The following is a 17868-nucleotide window of genomic DNA, read 5'->3' as shown; positions in this document are numbered from 1 at the left end:
GGTCTTTGGGTTCAAAGCCTAGCTTACTTTATGAATTGGGCAAGTAATTTAATATAAACCTCAGATAGCCACTATGACTAATTTAGATGCACATAAGTTGGAGGAGTCCTTCCATTTAATAAGAATAATGGATACGTCATGTCTCTCCAACCAATATCTACTTAGCAGAGCCCTGTAGAAGGGAAAGTATTAGATGCTAGAGGGGATATAGGAAAGTATGTAACATAGCCCCCGCTTATAGGGCTTATAATTTAAATGAAGACATAAAATATGTCAACATTTATATCTCTCAAAGTTTAGTCAAAAAAGCTAAATATTATAGTTATATTATCTTTGTTCAAGGAATAATGTCCAACAACCAAAAACAATTTCATAAATGATTCAGCCATTATTCATCACCTAATTTTGTGAAACTTATATTATAAGTGCCATAAAGAATGTTTTTATACTTCATTAATTCAATACTATGATGAATCTGTATTTTCCTTACAACCATGTCTAAATTAAAATAATGCTGCTAGATTTAAAGTCAAAGGTCAAATCTCAGCTGTATACCTGTGTGATCTTGGACAAATCACTGAAAATCTTTGGGCTTTAGTTGCCTTATTTGTAAAACAGATTAGACTGCACTTCCTCTAGGGTTTGGTAATTTACAATTTATAATTCTTTGATCCACACATCTTCCATGTTCACTCAATGTGCAGAAGGATGGGGGTGGGGAATGGGAGATGCTTCTTTGGGTCTCTAGATCCAATACAGCATGTAAGCTCTCTGTTATCCCATACTCTCAGTACACAATTGGTCCAAATTTTTTTTCATCATTATATATTTCCTTGATTATATCTTTTAAGCCACCTTTTGCATGCATTTTGTTATTGGTCATATCATTTGCTATATTTATACTTACCAACCTTCTTTCCTTGGAAATAATGGTATTCCATGATTCATAACCATACAACTTTCTAAAAGAGGCAATTTACCATTTGTATATATTGTCTTATATTTGTCCCTTTTTCTTATATTTCAGTTTTGCCTCCATAACTAGCTGCTAATTGCTTAGAAGGCAGAATACATATGTTGTATATGTTTCTCTGTTTTATAAGGAAACAAAATACCAGGCAAAGTACTTCAATAAATACATGATTAATCAGTATAAAAATCAATCTAATTTATTAAATAATCGATGTATATGCCAAAAGGTTCTGAGGTTCTTCATGCAAAGTTAATTCAAGTTAAAGGAAATCAAATGATTATATATATATAGCAACCTCCCTGAACCATCTCAATAAACAGATTACTACAATGAAACATTCATAAAGCTGATAGCAAATATGACAGAAAGGCATACATTATACAAAGATTATGAATATTAAAAGTTGACATCAAAGTAAGAACTTTTTTAATATTATAAACTTTTATCCACTTGGAATAACAATTTTCTTTAGAGAAGCAATTTTTCATGTGGTTGTTAATACTTGGCAATAGTGTTAATAAATATTAGTTTATATCCATTGGGCACATCTTTCATGGAATTCCTTCCATATATATGCACACATATACACGCACATGTAAACATATACACATACATATGCACACATATATATTATACACACATACATACATGTGTGTGTGTGTGTGTGTACACACATATACATATACACATATCCATTTGTAAAGCAGGAATTGTTTCATCTCCTTATTTTATTGATGAGAGTTTAAATGGCTCTCCCAAAGTTACAGAGACAGAGTGACAGAGCCAGGAGTTACATTGGGTCCTCTGAGTTCAAATCTAGTATTCTCAGTGCTTGGCTCTTGGTAGCCACTTAAAATGCAATTCAATTCATTGTTTCAAGATCTAGAGCTAAATCTAACCCCTGCTGTGATTTCAGCACTACTTGTAATTTCAGCATTGGCCATTACCTAGGTTGGATGAATGGTATCCTGGATTCTCAATCCACTACTTTTATTGCTACTCCCACCAGAAAAAAAGCAGTAATTTTAAAGAGGTATAACAATGGCCCCCAAAGGGGGCAGAAAATGGCATTGTTGTTTAATTTTTTTTTAAGTCAATTAAGTATGGGTGTTAGTCTGATCACTAGATTAATTGTTTTGTATAATTCTTTTTCCCCCCAATGGACTGTTAGTTATTACAAAGACATAGTATTATTTCCAAAGAATTATTACGGGTTTCAGTCCTATCTTAAACACTATCTGTGAAATCTTAGGCAAGTCACTGAACATTTCAATGTCCCAGGCAATTCTCCAACTTCAAGATGGGGGCAGTTTTTATTTTTAATCTGATCTGTTCTGATCTTATCTTTTCTGCATCAGTGAGCTGAATTTGATAGTCAAAGCCACTAATGCTTTCTGTTTTGAACTTTTTTAATGTTATTTCAAACTAAGACTATCTATTACAGAACCGCCCTGCCATTCCCAACCTGCCAAAGAAGCTCACTTTATTACATTTACTATCAAACTCTTCTTCAAGATATTAAATACTTGGAGGCACCTTCTGGAAATGTGATGGCTTAAAAGACTTTCACAGCTATTTATTTCTAAATAAATGCATCCAAACATTCAGTTTTATAATTATTCATGAATTTGAAGCTTGCAAACACAGCCAACTCATAAAGTCATTAATTGAATGGTTACACCTCTACATATATATCACATAAGGAATTTGAAGGCCTTAGCTCTTTGTTAGGCCATATGTCACATAAACTATATCCACAGATCATTCAGAAGGCAGCTGTAATTTATCTGCTTTAGCACTTAATAATTCTATAAGGAATTCTTTCTTATATCTAACTTTAAACCTTGAGGCTATAGTTTATGACATTTTTTTTCCTATTCTATGGAGAAACACTGTGATTAAGATTGTGATTTGTTTGGTAATCCAGTGCTTTTGGGGTTTGGAACAAAGTAGATGGCCATACTGGAGAAAGGCTAAACAAATTGTGATACACCAATGTAATATATACTGTGCCTTCAGAAACAATAGGGTAGGGATTTATATCCTGATTGGATATCTTGGGGACAGATAATAGTTTCCACTAGTAAATATGATAATTTGTTACTGGGTTGACTTAATTTCTTTCTTTTATTATTTATGCCAAATAGTGACAATTCAGAAGTATAAACATAATTAATATAAAATCAGAATCCTTGCTCAGTTTAAATATAGAATTAATGGAATCAGTACAGAGGGGAAAATAAGAGTTTCCATGGCTAATAAAGACCTGAAGATTTCTGTGTTTTGGTGGTAGTCATTGATTTGGAGTGCTTACTACTTTATGTGTTTGGTGGTATTTTGTCATTGGTTCATGTATTTTACCATGAAAATTTGTACAGGGAAGTCACTATGTTAGTCTTAAAAGAGACCAACCTAGTGACAAATCTAAATTATACATTGTTCTTAATGCAAACAACATTTAATTGCTTCCATAGGCTATTATAATTTGAAGTACATATGCTACCAAAGTGTTAGCCAACAGTAGGACCATCTTTAAAAATTCTAAAACTTAAGGCAAATGTGGTTGGATCAGGGAAGTTCAGTGTTGGATCACTCTTGTGCATCACTGGAGTGAACTGGGTACTGAAGGCATGAGACATGAGAATGATGAGGAACTAGGAGATGAGAACAGGCACTAGGAGCTGACATGTAGAAGACTCAGCCATATATGGAACTTAATGGGATTGGTGAGAAAGTGACCTGTAAGTCCATAGATTTGAGTAACAAGGATGTTGACATGATAGTTCTAATTTTAAAAGGGCAGAGGTGATTGCTCGGTAATGACAGCAGAGGGAAGGTCTATTAGTAACAGAGGATATATGAAGCATGTCAACTCCTCTTCTGTTTGTACGTCTGATGTCATGAGGCAAACAATAGCCAAATTTTTAAAGGATGAGAAGAAATGTGGTGTCTTTGGGAGAAAAAAATAAAGAGGAAGCAATTCAAGGTCAAACACTTATTAAACACATGTATTATGCACATTCTGGACATCTAGTCAGGCATTGTGCTTAGCATTGAGAGGGGAAAATAAAGCGAAAGAACAAAAACCAATCAAATAAACAGAATTCTTGTTTTCAAGGAGCTCAAAGTCTCCCAGGGAAGAAAGCATTCAAACAGCTACGTACAAACAAGATACATTCAGGAGTTAATGAAAATATTAAGCAAAGTAAATGAATGAAGGAGAATTGGGAAGGACTTCTTGTAGAAGGTGATATTTTAGCTGGGACTTGAAGGAAGTCAGAGAATCCCAGGATTTGATTTTAGGTCCTTTGTATGAATAAAACCTCTCAGACTCTTACTTTTAGAGATCTTTCCATTGCATAACAACAGAAAAGAGGTCTAGAGAGGGAACTGTGGAAATAGAGGATGAAGGTGGTTAGGGATTGTGAAGGACTTGTTCTGGGGTGGGGGGAGGTGGAAGCATAGCAGCAGCATCCTTTTGTTATTGATTCCTGAACTCACTCCAGGAATCTAACCTAACAAGAGTCTCTAGACCAAACACAGACCTCTCCATCCAGGTACAGACATTACCCTGGAAAAGAACATAACAGCTACAGACATTCTCCCCATTTCCCCAGGAATTTAACACTTTAGGGAAGGCGTCATGTCACTAGCCCCCATTTCCATCCCAGTTCTGACTCTGGTCAACAGTGGTGCCAACCAATCTGGTTTTCATTATTGGAATAATTGGCACATTATTTTTTGAACGCAAGTGGAGCTGCTCAACTGGTTTAACCCCCTGCCCCACCCCCACCCATCCCCACACCTCCTTTTCAGGAGGTTTGAAGTCCTATCTTCCTTCCCACTTCTTTATTGTCTCCACACTAAATTTATTTAGCTAAAATTTTATCATTGATTAATACAGAGCACTGTTAAGGAATGATTGCTAAAGGGTCCCCTGAACTTATCTTTTTGAGTTACCATATTTTCCAGAAACACTTGACCCTGTGTATGCGAAAGGCCTTGAATGTGTCAAGGATGAGCTCTCCCCTGAGCTAATATAATGTGTTGTTTGCATTCCAAGCTGGACTCCCTGTGTGTGCTTGGGAATGAAGACAGGCATCGGTCAGTCTGTGCTAGGCTGAAAAATTGTTTGCTCCGCTGGGATCCTTGAAGATGAGTAGAGCCTCCTATCTTCAGAGTCTAGCAGTTCCCAAAGGAAAAGAACATGACTTTTGCTGTTGCTTTACTCCTCTTCTGGAGTGGTTTTGCTCTTTTCCCACTTTTACTGCAACTTTTCCCCTCTCATGGAGATTTCTGGTGCCTCCTCCTCCTCCCTTTGTCTTGCTGTTATAAGAATTCAAACTTCTATACTGATTTTGAACCCTTTGGGTTCCACATGCATGTTCATTTCTATTATAATAAATTTATTTTTCACATAAGTTTCACGAAGTCGTGATTGCCTGTTGACACCTAGAATTGGCTGAATCATATTTTAAGAGTGGGTGCTATAAATTTCTCTAGTATGGAGAAAAACTTCTTTCTTTTAGTTTTAAATGATATAAGACAATGTCATGAAAGGATAAATCTACCAGCCTTTTCTTACTTTTAGCTAGTAGAAGCCTGTTTTTCAAACAACCTATTTTGTCAGGCAACACTTCATACCTCATCCACTTGCTTTATTTCAAGATCCTTTATAGTAATAGGGATATTTAAGCAAGTCATTAAACCTGTTTTGTTCTAAGTTCTGCTTCTTTAAAATAAAATTTTCTTGAAAATAATTAAATGGAAGTACTTTCTTATTGATAATTCAAGGCAAAGGCTAAATGTGCTGGTATGAATTAAATAAAATGTTCTTGTATTTTTAAATGAACTGAAGCAAAAAGAAATCATGTTATATAATTGCATAATTATAAAAGGCCTCATATCAGTTTCGCATTTTCCCTATTTTTTTCCCACTATGCTACTCTGATGTCTTGTGGAGGCATGGAGGTGAGACAGGATTTTCAAAAGCCCTGCCACTGCAGCACAAACACCAGCATATTTTACTCATTTGTTGGAGGTTTCAAGTATGATCCAGAGATGAATATTCAGTCTATTGTTACATCAGCCCTACTAGCTATCAATTTGGACTTAGGCTGGTTAATTTTTTTTTGGTCACCACAAACTGCAAGCCAAGTTAATAAGTTATAGAATAGTTGTCACTTATTTGCTGGCAGAACGAGTAACCAATATATACAAAATGAATGGTCCTCATGCTAGAGTAACAAATTACTGTAGCTTTAAGAATGGTTGGGAAATAGTATGCTATTTGCTTCAACACAAATATCAAGGCAGGTTGGCTCCCTATGCTCATTCATTCACTCATCGAATATTTAAGGGTCTACTATTTGAAGATAGAGTCATGACTTAGTGGATGGAATACTAATGGACTTAGAAAGACCTGGGTTCCAATCTCACCTCTGATGCTTACCAGCTGTGTGATCCTGGGCAAATTATTAAGTAACTCACAGGCTTATTTTATTGGCCTATGCAATAGTAGCACCTACTTCTCAGAGTTGTTATACGAATCAAACAAAGATATATGTAAAGTGTTTCACACATTTTAAAGTAATATATACATACACACATGCACATAGATACACACACACACATATATAATGATTTAAAGTGTATATGTAAATGTATATTATATATATATGTATTTAACTACTAGTATTACTTGTAGCATATGAAAGCATTGTTCTTAATTCCAAATACAGCTTATTTCAGAATATTTGCTCATGTTATCATATTTTATTTGAAATAATAAATGGCTCATTTCTCAGTGATTTCAGTCAACACTAAGCCCGGAGGACAAATCTAAAATATACATCATGAGAGCAACACTGTCAACAAGCGACTTTTAAAGGAAGGTGACCATTATGTATAAGGGACTTGAAGTAATATAATATTAGGAAATTGTAATAATAATAGCTAGCATTTGCATAGCAATTTAAGGTCCACTAAGTAATTTACAAACATTTAATTTTATCCTCATAAAAAAAACCTGTGAAATAAATATTATCCCCACTTTACAGATGAAGAAACTGAAGTGGACAGAGGTGAGTTGGCTTGCCTGGGGTCACAGAGCTAATAAGTGTCTGAGGATGGATCTAAACACAAGTCTTGCTGACTCCAAAGCTATCACTTTAACCACATCAATACCTGGTTGCCAAAAACAAACAAAATAATAGCTAGGATTTATATAATACTTTAAGATCTACAATGTGCTACACATATATTATCTTATTTGATCCTCACAACAACCCTGGAACATTGGTGCAATTATTATCCACATATTAAAATAAGGTAACTGAGGCAGGGTAAGGGACTTGTAATATAAACAGAGAGGTGACACAGTAGATAGAGCACCAGGCCCAGATTCAGGAAAACTTGAGTTCAAATCTGGCCTCATGTACTTACAAGCTATATGACCTTGTGGGAGTCACTTAACACTCTTTGTTTCAGTTTTTTATCTGTGAAATAAACTGGAATAGGAAATGGCAAACTGCTACAGTATCTTCATCAAGAAAACCCAAATGGAATCATGCAGAATCAGACATGACCAAAACTACTGAACTACAATAGCCAATAGATGTAATAAAAATTGGGGACAGAATGCTGAGTTTGATTCTTGACTTGTACAGTTAACATGTTGCATGACTGTGGACAAGTCGCTTAACTAAGCCTTTCTTCCCACAACTGTAAAATGCAAATTAGAATAATTCTACGACTTACATCATAGAGGTGTGTGAGTGGTGGGGGGGATGCATTTAAATGTTGTGAGAATATTCTATTATTATTATTTTCTTTGCCATCATTACTACTATTGCTATTATTATGTGATATGAGCTTGGACTAGATGACCCCTAAGGTTCCTTCCAATTCCAAGATTTTCCAAGACACGATCATAAAGTGTTAATATTCATGATTAATATAAGCCAATCTCATCATCATCATATGGTCAAACCTTCCTTTATTATCAATTCTATCCAGTGGTGGGATTCAAATGAATTAAAAGCCAGTTCTCCATAGAACCAAGCTGAGGCATTGCCCCCACTGCTGACATGTGGTGGGAGCAGGCCCCGTCCCCCACTAACAACATGTTGTTAGAACTCAACCTAAAATTAGGTACTGGTTCTACTGAATGGGTGCGAACCGGCTGAATCTCACCACTGATTCTATCTAAATGTGTATATTCTCAGGGTTATCTCTCTACCAAGTTTTTGATAAGACCAAAATTCATTTTAGTGTTATGCTGAGTCAGGAAACATAAAAGATTTGAGTTTAAATCCTTGGACAGTTAAAGAGCCTGAATCTGTATTCCTTGTGAGGCTACTGGGAGAAAAAGGCTTTAAATTGTATAAATGTGAGTTATTGCAGTCATTGTTATTATTTTTAGTCGTCTTGGTTTCCTAAAGGCAGTTGGGAAGGGATAGAGACCCTTTCACAGGAAATGCTCTCTTTGTCTATGGGAAGAGTGATAACCAGCAAAGGAGTACTCCCAATGCCTTACCTTATTGTCATTTATAATAATGTAAAGGTGACTATGAAGGTCAAATGCCATTCACATTAGAAAGAAATATCTTCATCATTCTCTTGTGCTAAGGTCAAGTTTTATCAAACTTAAGCTGGAACAAATGGGTTGTTTCCATATGTGAATTGGAAAATATTTTTTGGTTACTTCTTATGATATAAAGCATTTTTAATGAAAACTAAATTTATATCTAAATAGGATTTCACTAGAATTTTTCTAACTTTCTCCAAAAAAACATCCTTTTCTTAATGGAGAAGTACTTGAAGCATTATACTTTCTTATCCTCTACAAACACAATTGCAGTACTTCTAATTTGTTTCTAACATATACTAAAATTATTAGAATTTAAAGAATCTGATTCTACTTCTGGGAATAAGATGGCAGAGTAAGCAGTAATTGCTGTAGTGCTCCCATATTCACTTCCAAGCAACCATAAAATAGCAACCCAGAACAAATCCTGGAACATCAGAGACAGCAGAAAGATAGGGTAGAGTGGTCTTTTAGCCAGGGAGACTTGGAGGATCACCAGAAAAAGTCAGTCTCACTCAGGTAAAAGGGGAGTGTAGTCTAGGACAGGAAGTGTTCCAGCAAGCCAAAAGTAAAGCCCCACTTCAGCAAGCCAGAGGGAGATCCTGAGCCTCATTGCTTTGGAGCAGGCAAATGCCCTAACCAGGTCCTCCCATAGTGCCTTAGCATAGCCAAAACTGGCAGACTCCAACTCCAAGAACCTCCACATGCTTCAGTGCAGCCCAGGGCAACAGGCATCCTCCAGTGGCCAGACCTTCATGTTCTTCAGCACAGCCCCAGGAAAACAGGCACCCTCCAGCATCCTGACTTCCACATGCTTCAGTGTAGCCCCAGGGAAATGCAGAACACCCCACAGAGCCTCAGCATACGTGAGACACAACTATTAGGACCCCAGCTCAGTATCAGGTAAGCTGCCAGACACCAGCAGCACCAGCTGCCCCACACTGCACCCCATCGACATAGCACCAGACACAAAGGTCCCATAGGGGCCTCAGGACAACATCAGTGTAGCACAAGGTAAATAGCCAGGGTCTGCATCCACTGACACAAGAAACCAGAGATAGAGCTCCTTCCACTTTGGGAGCAGAGCTCAAATTTAAAAGAAAGGAAAAAGCCCCTCCTCCTTGACAAAAAATAGATGAACAAAAAAAACAACAACAAAGAATCTGACCATAGAAAGTTATTATGGTGACAGGGAAGACCAAGACACAAATCCTGAAGAAGAAAACATTGTTAAAACACCTCTGGGCAAAACTCCAAAGAAAAACAGGAAATGGTCTCAAGCACAGAAAAAACTCATGGAAGAGCTCAAAAAGGAGCTTAAAAGTTATATAAGAGAGGTAGAAAGAAAATTGTGAAAAGAAATGAGAACGATGCAAGAGAATTTTTAAAAAAAGACTCAACAGTTTGGAAAACTGCTTAAAAAGTAGAATTGGTCAAATAGAAAAGGAGATACAAAACTTCACTGAAGAAAAAAAAACTTCTTTACGAATGCAATTGGCCAAATGGAAAGGAAAGTACAAAAGCTAATTGAGGAAAACATCCTAAAAGTTAGAATTGGGCAAGTGAAAGCTAATTTCTCTATGAGACATCAAGAATCAAAGAGAGAAAATCAAAAGAATGAAAAAAATGGAAGAAAATGTCAAATACCTCATGGGAAATAAAAAAGTACATTCAACAAAGGGCAGTAGAAAGATAGATTAAAAATTACTTGGAAACTAAGTAATCTAATCCTAAAGAATGAATGGGTTAAAGAACGAATCATAAAAAGAATCAATAATTTCATTAAAGAGAATGACAACAATGAGATGGGATGGGATGCAGCCAAAGAAGTACTTAGGAAAAAACTTATTTCTCTAAATTCTTAAATCAACAAAAATGAAAAAAAGAACAAATCAATGAATTGGGCATGCAACTAAAAAAAACTAAAAAAAGAACAAATTAAAAATCACCAATTGAGCACTAAATTGGAAATCCTGAAAATCAGAGGTGAGATTAATAAGATTTAAAGTAAAAAAAAAATATATTGAGCTAATAAATAAATCTAGGTGCTGGCTTCATGGGAAAAAACAAAACAATAAGACAGATAAGACATTGGTTAATTTTATTTAAAAAGGAAAGAAGAAAACCAAATATCTCATGTAAAAAATGAAAAGGGTGAAATCACCACCAATGAAGAAGAAACTGAAGGAATCATTAGGAAATATTTTGCTGAATTACATGCCAATAAATCTCACAATCTGAGTGAAATGAGAGCATAGGAATAAACAGGGTTTTCCTTAAAATGATTAGCAGTATCTAGCTAAGACCATGGGCAATCATTATCAATAATGGATAAGATCACAGCTAAAGCAAGAATGCTCATTATCACCACTATTATTCAATATAGTACTAGAAATGTTACCTATAGCAATGAGAGAAGAAAAGAAATTGAAAGAATTAGAGTAGGCAATGAGGAAACAAAAAAAAAAACTATCAACTCTTTGCAGATGATATGGAGTATACTTAGAGAACCATAATGCGTCAATTTAAAAATTACTTGTAATAATTAATAACTCTGGCAAAGTTGCAGGATATAAGATAAACTGAGATAAATCATCAACATTTCTTTATATGACCAATAAAGCCCAGCAGCAAGAGATAGAAAAAGAAATTCCTTTTAAAATTATTGTAAACAATATAAAATATTTAGGATTCTACCTGCCCAGACAACTATACGGAACAATATGGACACAATCACAAAACACTTTTCACTTGCATAAACTCAGATCTAAACTATTGGAAAAATATGAATTGCTCATGGATAGCCTAAGCCAATATAATAACAATGACAATTCTGCCTAAACTAATTTGCCTATTCAGAGCCATACCCATCAAACTACTGAAAAATCATTTTATAGAGCTAGAAAAAAATAATAAAATTATTTGTAAGAACAAAAGGTCAAGAATATCAAGGGAATTAATGAAAAAAAATACGAAGGAAAGTGGCCTAGCAATACCAGATCTATAAAGCACTAATCATCAAAACTATGTGGTACTAGCTAAGAAACAGAGTAATGGATCAGGGGACTAGATTAGGTACAGAATACACAATAGTCAATGACCATAAAAAGATAGTGTTCAATAAACCCAAACACTCCAGCTTTTGAGATAAGAACTCACTTTTTGACAAAAAACTCTTGGGAAAACTAGAAAAGAACAGGACACAAGCTAGGTATAGAGAAACATTTCACACTATGTATCAAGGTAAGGTCAAAATGGGTACATGATTTAGACATAAAGGGTAATACCACAAGCAAACTAGAATGGCAAGGAATAATAGTCCCCCTGTTAGATCTATAAAGAAAGGAAGAATTCATTACCAAACAAGAGATAGATAGCATTACAAAACATAAAATGTATAATTTTGATCATAATAAATGAAAAAGCTTTTGCACACACAAAACCAGTGCAACCAAAATTAGAAGGAAAGCAGAAATCTGGGAAACAATCTTTACAGAAAGTGTCTCTGATAAAGACTTCATTTCTCAAATACATAAAGAACTGAGATAAATTATAAGAATACAAGCCATTGCCCAGTTGATAGTTGGTCAAAGGATATGAACAGACAGTTTTCAGATGAAGAAATCAAAGCTATCTGTAGACATATGAAGGAGTGCTCTAAATCACTTTTGATTATAGAAATGCAAATTAAAACAACTCTGAGGTGCCCCTTCATATCTATCATGCTTGTTAATATCACAAAAAATGATAAATGTTGGAGAGGACATGGGAAAATTGGGACACTGATGCACAGCTAGTGGAGTTGTGAACTGATCCAACCGTTCCGGAGGGCAATTTGGAGCTATTCCCAAAAGGAACCAAACTGTATATACCCTTTAATCCATCAATACCACTACTAGCTCTATATCCCAAAGAGATCATAAAAAAGGAGAAAAAGGACCTACATATAAAAAAATATTGATAGCAGCCCTTTTCTTGATGGTAAAATATTGTAAATTGAGGGGATGCCCATCAACTGGGAAATGGCTGAACAAGATGTGGAATAGGAATGTGATGAAATAGCATTGTGCAATAAGAAATGATGAACAAGCATATTTCAGAAAATCCCAGAAAGACTTGTAGAAACTGATACAAAGTGAAATGAGCAGAACCAGGAAAAGATTTTACTCAAACCAGGAGCATTGTGTGATGATCAACTAAGAATGATTCAACGGTTCTCAGCAACTCAATGATCCAAGACAAGTACTCAGAAAGGAATATGCTATCCATATCCAGATAAAGAACTGATGTACTCTGAATGCAGATTAAAGTATATTTTTCACCTACTTTATTGTTTCTTATGCTCTTTTTCTTTTTCTGTTGCTTCTTTCACAACTGTGACTTATATGGAAATATTTTCACATTAGAGCACATATATAAACAATATCAACTGCCTACCATTTTCAGAAGAGGGGAAGGGAAGGAGAAAAATTTGGAACTCAAAATCTTGTAAAAATGAATGCTAAAAAATTTTCATGATGTAACTAGGGGAAAAATACAATACTAGCAAACTTAAAAAAATTAAAACATTTAAAAAATAAAAGAATCTAATATTTCACATTTCCATTTTAAAAACCAATACAATGTCTTTCATAGAACATTATTTGCAAGTTTTTTCTTCCCTGTGTTTTTTTAATCATCTGAAAAAATTCAGTTACTAATAGAACACGTCAACATATTTTGAAAGAAATATATACATATATACATATATATATATATATATTATTTTGTACCTTGAAAAGAAGGTCAAGTGGTTTCGTTAATTTCCTTAATATACATATTGAGTAAAAAATACAGAAAACTACCTAAAGGATAGAAAAAATACCAAAAAAACCCACTAGTGCTATATATAAGATTTTAAATTATGTACAAGACCAAAGTACAAATTATTTCAATCAAATTCTCCAGACTAATTTATGAAATATGAAGAACTAGACCTATACTACTTAATCATGGAAAGAATAAGGAATTTGTATTCTTAGATGATCTTTGCTTAGATATTCTTACCTAGAGAAAGGAAGTAGATCTTTGCATATGCACCTATGAATATGTGCATATTAGTAAATAGTTAAAATACATGACTTCATCAAGCTTTATATTAATAAATTCTTGTGTGAGAATGTTCTCCATCCTACTATGAATATTTTCAACACAGATTTAGATGTTATCTTATCTAAGTTTCAGATCATGAGATTATAGATTTAAAGCTGTAAGAGACCTTAGAAGTCATCAAGTATCATTCCTTCATTTTGCAAATGAGGAAACTAAATCCTAGAGAGGTGAGGCAACTTATCTAGTATCTAATTTACCTAACATACCACAGGTATTAAGTTGCTGAGCTGGGATATGAAGCATGTCTTCTGCTTCCAAAGCTCTTTCAACAGCCCTGTGGTTGGAGGTAGGGAGGAAGGTAAAGGGATAGAAAAATGCCTTCTCTAGGAGGAGGACATGTAGTTATAAAATCATTGAATCACAGGTATCCTAGAGGCCATCTTATTGACCCTTCCTCCTCTTTTTATAATTTAGGAAATTGGGGCCTGGGGAGGTTAAATGACTTCTGTTCATGTATCTAGTAAGTAATTGGTAGAACCAGATTTCTGACTGAATTGCTTTGATTTTACATCCAATTCTCTTTCCATTGTTCCATGGTTCCTGAAATACACAATTTTTGCATCTGGCCTACCAATCAACACAGGAGTCTAGAAGGCAGAGGGGGTGGGGGTATGTTCAAAGAGAACAAAATAATTACGTACATGAAAGAGGGGGAGAAGACCTAGGGAGGGCATAAAAAGCTGATGTTGGAAAAAGAAGAGGGAAGGAATTTAGAGGAGAAAGGGAAAATAGCTTTAAAAAAGAAGGCATAAGAAAGGGAGAAACTGATTGGGCTAAAGAAAGCAAATAGGCTAAAACCATTGGCAAGTTGTTTACATTTTTAAGCTCACGTGAAATCACTTGTCTCTACACTGTCTACATTTGTCTTCTTCATTTCATTCCATACTACTCCTAATAAAGGAAGCATACTAATTCATCCTCTTGCCTGTGTCAAATATAATCTTACCTTTTCTGGTGTGGGTGGGGAAACTGCGACTTTCAGAGAATGGTTGTCCTTGGGGATGGAAAGGCTCTTACTTTAACAATGGAATAGTCATCCATCACATGTAAACTCAAAATGAAACTACTATTAACATTTTTCCTAATATATAATCCTTGTTTGGGAATGTAGGGTATCTGAGTGCCACCCAAAAAAAGAGAAAAATTGCAAAGAGAATGCTTAAGGGGGATGTAATAGTTGTATAAGATTTGCAGAGGTGTCTCTTGGAAGAGGGATTAGACTTGTTCTTCTTGACCCCAGAAGGAAAAAAAAATGTAATAATGTGTGCACATTGCAAAGAAGCAGATTGGCTTTTAATATGAGAAAAAAAGTTCCTAATTTTTTTTTTTACCTATTCAAACATAGAACAGACAACTTTGGGAGATTAAAGATTCTCCAACATTTGAGGTCATCAAGCAAAAATTGGCTATTTCATTGCCTATGTTGGAGACTAGAGATTTTTCTTTTCTTTTGTAACATGTATGTCTTGCTTTGGATGCCCCGAGGTCCCTTCAAACCATAAAACTCCAATTTTAGCAAAAATACTCAAGCACAATATTCACTTGAGATTAATTATTATTTCTCTCTGTCTTACTGGGTGCTTATTGTGTAACAGATTTAAGACTAGAAGGTATTTTAGAAATTAGCAGTCAAATTCTATCATTTTACTGCAAAAGAAACTGAAGTCCAGTGAGATTTAATGATTTTCCCAAGGTCACATAGCTGATAAGTGGAGTCCTTGTTGTTCAGCATTTCAGGTGCTTCTCAATCTTTGTGACTCCATTTTTTTGGGGGTGTGTGTACGTGTGTGTCTGTGTGTGTATGTGTGTGTGTGTATGTGTGTGTGTGTGTGTGCGCGTGCGCACGCATGTGTTTAGCACACACATTTTGCAAATATACTGGAGTGGTTTATCATTTCTTTCTCCAGTTCATTTTACGGATGATCAAACTGAGGCAGACAGGGTTAAATGACTTGCCCAGGAATCACACAGCTAGTAAGTGTCTGAACAGGGATATGATCTCATGTCTTCCTGACTCCAGGCCCAGCCTTCTATCCACTATGCCACTTAGCTACTCCAAATAAGTAGAATAGATGGGATCAAAACCCAGTTCTTCTGACTACAATCTGCCTCTGTTCTAGAATGCTATTCCAAAAAAGGCACACTGATCCAATTAAAATTAGCATAGGGTTTCAATGATGTATTTAGTGATTTAAATTGATTAGAAATAAGAAGGTAGTTAAGGTCCATTCTATAATCACTTGGCTAATTATGCTGTAACATATTGTCAATTACCCTCTACCACACTGTCATTGCCAACTGTCTACAAATATGCCCTAGCAGCAATAAAATGGTCTGTGCTTTCAACATTGATAGATTTGCTCCTTTTTGATTTTTAATAATCATAAAATTAGGGTAAACACATGTCGGAGCATTTTAACTTTCCTAGACCTGGAAGAACTTTAATTCAAATATTAAATGCCATGAGGTAGAAACTAGGAATGAAACCCTGCTCCTAAATCATGGTATCCACCTGAATGAAATAGTAACAATAAATATTATAATCCATATTGATACAAAGTACTTTAAAGTTTACAAAGCACTTTCCTCACAATTTTATGAAATAGAAATGCGCTTATCATTATACCCATTTCACAGATAAGAAAACTCCCAGAATTATATTGCCAACAAATATTGGAGATATAACTTGAACCTTGATTTTCTAGGTCTTTTCATTACTCTACACTGCCTCTCAAAGCAGCTTTATCCTTGAATAAGTTTATATGTGAGTCTCAGAACTGATACTTGATCTTAGGTCCTTCTGCTATGAGGCTGACTCTGCTATGTTTCACTGACTTTCATAAACATTATTATTAACAGTAATAATGGCATTTATGTAATACTTTAAATTTTGTAAAACATTTTACATATTTTATTTCATTAGATGCTTCCAACAGCCCTGTGAAGTAGATCCTATTAATACCCTTTTTACAGAAGAGAAAATGGAGCCAAGATGTTAAGTGACTTGTCCAGCTTAGAGATCTAGTCAGAGACTAAGGAGGATTTGAAATCATGTACTTCTGACTCCAAGCCCTGTTTTCTTTGCACTGTGCCATGTAGCTCCCTTTGTAGACTTGGGAAAGAATGAGCTAAATTGCTCCTCTCCCAAGGTTCTATTTGCTCTGAAATGTACGCTAATGATATCTATAATCTCCAAAGGAAAGTGTATTAAAATAGGAGCGACATACATTTATATATCTTACATGCATATTCATGAGAGGCAATGAGGCATCAGGGGTAAAGGGGAGGCCTCAAAACCAGGTAGAACCATGTTTAAGTATCACTTCTGACACCTAATGGCCTTTTGAACCAGGGCAAATCATTGAACTCCTCAGTACTGTAGGCCACTCTAAGACTAGCAATGGAAGTGCTGACCTGCATTGGGAGAGGAAATTTCCTCATTCAGGAATTCCTTCTAGCAATGAAATCTCACATCTTGTTCCTGTAACTATCTTGATGTTTGAATATTTTACTCTATTGTATTTGCCAATTTTTAAAAATGGCTTAAGATTCCTTCCTCCCTACCCTCTCTGCCATGAACTTAAAAACGCATTTTAAATAAACAATGGATTATTTTATATTCTTTTTATTAAGTTATTGTGAAATGATCTCAACTCAGATGTTCTAAAATTGACTTATAATCAAAAGGTTAGTGTATGTCAGAGCTGGGATTTAAACCTCAGGTCCATTTTTCTTTTCACTTTACCAATAATGCATCTACAACACTTTTTTTTTTCTTTTCTTGTGCTTATATCTAAGCAAAGTGTAATAGCTCTGGTCCAAGGAAATAAATTGAAGCTACTTAAAAGTCTGAAAAAGAGATTAAACTATGTCTCCATATCTCTCTCTCTCTCTCTCTCTCTCTCTCTCTCTCTCTCTCTCTCCCTCCCTCTCTCTCAATTTGTCTTTTTCTGTCTGCCCCTATAAGTCTCTATCTGTTACTCTTCATCTTTTTCTCAATTTCTGTGTGTGTCTCTCTGTTTCTCTGTCTCTGTGTGTGTTGATCAATCAGTCTGTCTGTCTCTGTCTATGTATGTGTGAATGTGCCTGTCTCTCTCTCCCTCTCTCACAAACACACACACACACAACTTGAAATGTTTTATATCTATTAAATGTT

The 17868-nt window shown here is 35.1% G+C and overlaps 1 protein-coding gene across 1 annotated transcript in view; it reads right to left on the bottom strand.

The window, feature by feature from the left end:
- LOC118854675 (follistatin-related protein 5-like) overlaps positions 1 to 17868 on the bottom strand; it is a 98563-nt gene that overhangs the window by 56329 nt on the left and 24366 nt on the right. The window lies entirely within an intron of this gene.

Source organism: Trichosurus vulpecula, chromosome 6, assembly GCF_011100635.1.
Source record: "Trichosurus vulpecula isolate mTriVul1 chromosome 6, mTriVul1.pri, whole genome shotgun sequence".
Taxonomy (NCBI): Eukaryota; Metazoa; Chordata; class Mammalia; order Diprotodontia; family Phalangeridae; genus Trichosurus; species Trichosurus vulpecula.
Note: the sequence above shows the minus strand (reverse complement) of the source record. Positions and strands in the feature narration are given on the sequence as shown.